This window comes from Physcomitrium patens, chromosome 15, assembly GCF_059467195.1.
Source record: "Physcomitrium patens ecotype Gransden chromosome 15, ASM5946719v1, whole genome shotgun sequence".
Classification (NCBI taxonomy): Eukaryota; Viridiplantae; Streptophyta; class Bryopsida; order Funariales; family Funariaceae; genus Physcomitrium; species Physcomitrium patens.
The window spans coordinates 16,325,287-16,329,287 of record NC_143424.1 but is presented as its reverse complement, the minus strand read 5'-3'; positions in this window follow the sequence as shown (position 1 = coordinate 16,329,287).

The following is a 4,001-nucleotide window of genomic DNA, read 5'->3' as shown; positions in this document are numbered from 1 at the left end:
CAACTTGTCCTACCTTTGCCGTGAATCTAGCACCTTTTCAACCTCGTATTCCTCATGGTTCTCGATCTCAATACTAGGTGGCAAACATTGCACTCTTCCAGGAAAAGATGACTCTCGATAAGGCTCCAACATAGAAACATGAAAGACTGGATGTACCTTCATAGAAGCCTATAATTCCAGACGGTACGCCACTGGATTGATTTGCTTCTGAATGATAAATGGTCCCAATTTTTGATAGTCCAACTTATCACATGGTCGCTTGGTCTTGATATTCCATCGAAGAAGCCATGCTTTATCTCCAATTTTGAAAGTAGGTGCTTGATTCCAAAATCTATCTACAGACGCCTCGTAGGATTCTTGAGCGGATTGTAATTGAAGCTTCAATATATTTAGAAGCTCTGATAGTTATTTTACAAATCCTTCAGCTGTTGGATTATTATTTATTGACGGACTCAATAAATCAAGCTTCGGATGATACCCATAGTTGGAAAAGAATGGTGTGTATTGAGTCAATGCATGGAGGGTGTTGTTATATGCAAACTCGACTAGCGACAGATATGTGGTCTAATCGTCTTACTGATAGTTGATGCTGCATCGTAAGTATTGTTCCAAGACTTGATTCACCCGTTTCGTTTGGCCGTCAGTTTGAGGATGAAAAGCCGAAGAAAGCTTGATATCCACCTTCAATATCTCAAAGAGAGATCTCCAAAACTTTGATATGAATTAGGTTCCTCGATCTGATACGATATCATCTGGTAGTCCATAATATCGATACACATTATCGAAAAAGAGCCTTGCTATGACTTCACTGGACAATGTCTTCTTGCAAGGGACAAAGTGTGCAATCTTTGTAAGCCGATCTACCACGACAAAGATGCTGTCAAATGAGTTCGATGATGGCAGATCTGTGATAAAGTCCATGGAAACTGAAGACCATAGTTGATGTGGAATCGGCAATGGCTATAGGAGTCCATAAGGGCGATGTCGAGGATTCTTGGATCTTGAACAGATGTCGCAGGAGAGGACAAAATCTTTCACATCCTTCCATATTTGGAGCCACCAAAAATCTCGAGAAATAAGCTCCAAGGTCTTGTTGAATCCAAAATGTCCCACAGCTAGAAAATCGTGGCGAGATTGAAGAACTCGGAGTCGTGCTGATCCTTTTGGGATATATAACCGCTCCTCAAAGTATAAAAGATCACCCTCCACCTTGAACTTTTCGTCATTGGCATGCTGCTTGATATCAATGGCTATTGAATCTTCAATGGTCATGGCATGTACCTAATTCAGGAAGTCAGCATCAATTGGCACAATAGTAGCGCAAAGTCAAAATTACTCTCGCTTCAACAACGTCATACATTATTAATCAAATGCTGCTTCTCCAGCCTTTGATACAAGATACGATCTCTTTGATAAGGCATGAGATAGTCCTTGCTGCTTTCCAAGTCAATAAGTGATAACAAAATCGAACCTAGATAACAACATACTCTATCGAGCTTGACATTGATTTAGAAATCGAGCCGATATGAAATACTCCAAATTCTTGTGATCTGTGTATACGGTCACTGGGTGTGCAGTTCCATCAAGAAAGTGATGCCATTCTTGGAAAGAATCTACTAAAGCAAGAAGTTTCTTATCATGGATCTCATAATTGATTTCAGCAGTAGTGAACTTTCGAGAATAGAATGCAACCAGATAGAGCTTCTTATCTTCTCCCATTTATGAAAGTACAGCTCTCAAAGTAAAATCTGAAGCACCAGTTTCTAAATAAAAGCTCTTTGTAAAGTCTGGATGTACCGAGATTGGAACCATAATAAATGTGGTCTTCAAGGCTTGAAACGCCTTCTCCACTAGAGGTTCCCATTCCAGCTTATCTTTGCATGTCATCCGAGTGAGAGGAGCAGCAACTTGAGAGTAATTCTTGATGAAGATCTGATAGAAGTTGGCAAAATCAAAAAAACATTGTACGTCTCTAACCGTCTTCAGAACCTCCCAGGACACGATTGCTTCCACCTTCTTGGGGTCCATCTTCAAACCTTCTGTAGTCGTAATGAACTCCAAAAACTCCATCTCCATTTAATGAAATAAATACTTCTCCAACTTGGCATATAGTCCTCGCTCGCATAGTTTCTCGAATATCAAACAAACGTGCTTTTCATGCTCTTCCTCATTTTTGGAGAATATCAAAATATCATCCAAGTAGATGACAACAAAATCGTCAAGGTGCTCTTGAAAAATGTCATTTATCATATGTTGAAAGACCGTTGGAGCATTGGTAAGACCAAAAGGCATGACATTATACTCAAAATGGCCATACCTTGTATGAAACGCTGTCTTCCACTCATCTCCTTCCTTGATTCGTACGAGGTTGTAAGCTCCTTTTAGATCAATTTTTGTAAAGATCCTTGCACGTTCAAGTTGTTCTAAGAGGCCAAAAATCAAGGGTAACGGGTAACGATTCTTCTTTGTTACCTTGTTGAGGCCTCGATAGTCCACGCACATCTGCAACGAGCCATCTTTCTTCTTCAAAAATAAGATAGATGCTCTAGCTAACGATTTTGAATGACGAATGAAGTTCTTGGCCAGATTCTCATCGATGTACTTTTGCAATTCTGCCAACTCCATCTGCGATAGATTGTAGATTGGGCCAAAAGGCGATTGTGCTCCTTCATGCAAGTCTATGGCGCAATCATATGGTCGGTGTTTCGATAGCATGTCGGCATTCTTCTTTTGAAATACGTCTTTAAAATCCTTATATTACTCCGGTATACTTGTTGTCGAGATCTTCTCTCCGGTAGTTGGAGTCGCATAAATGACAAATGGTGTACCTTTCTTGGATAATCTTATAAACGCTCTTGCTCTAATGAATAAGGATTTCTCTATTCCAGGTTTTTTACTAGGCTTGCTCTTGGGTGGTTTTGTGGGAAAGGTCATCTTCTGCAATTTCCAAACTATGGATGGTTTATACTTTTCCAACCAGGAAAGACCAAGAATAACAGGATTTGATGGGGTTCTAATAATATTTAAAATAATATGACTATTATGGCCCTTAAATGTCACTTCTATAGGTTCTGATTCATGGATGACACTACTAGATAATAAAGGTTGCCCATCTATGACCTCAACGTGAACAGATTTGGATTTTTGTACTAAAGGAATCTTATGATGCTTCATAAGTTCTTCGTCTAAGAAATAAGCAGATGCTCCTGAATCTAATAATGCTAAGATTCTCAATTTTTGAAGGCCAATAAGCAAAGGAATTGTAAAGCAAAAGGCAGGTTGAACAAAAAAAAATGAACCTGGTTGTTGTTGCGATATTTCACTGTCCAGTCGCACGGTTCCTATTGTGGCTGTGCATCCTCGTTTTCTTGGACAAGCGTACCCCTAGTCCTGATAATACGTCGATTTTGCTTCTTGGGGCAGTTTCCAATTTTGTGGCCTTTTTCACCGCAATTCAAGTATAGACCTTCCTCCATATGCCGCTTTTTATCTTCTAGAGTAAAGAATTTGACATGTACCACATCAATTTACATGTCTTCTACCTCTGAATGTATATTCATACTGCTTGCCAACATAGTTGGGGAGTGGCAAACCATATGTTGTTTTGAACGTTGATCTTGGCGGCGTAGGAATAGGCAATTACTGCACTTCACAGCTAGGCTAATAGCTTCGTTAAGTGTTTGTGGATCAGGAAGAGTTAACAGCAAATCCTTCATATTGTCCCTTAAACTCCAATAGAATTAACTCATCAATGCTTCTTTGTCCCAATTGATGTCTCATGCTAATTGCCTGAAGTCCGATGCATAGACTGATGTCATAGCGCATCCCTTGTCATAGTGACTGGATTTTTGTTGTAGCTCATCGAACCTTGTCGTGTTCACCAAATGCTTTCGTAAATGCCTCCAAAAAGGTTTCAAAGTTGTTTAGTATGGACGATCGTTTCTCAAAAAAAGGAGCAAACCATGATAGAGCTTGTCCTGTAAGTAAGGTTCCAACAAGCC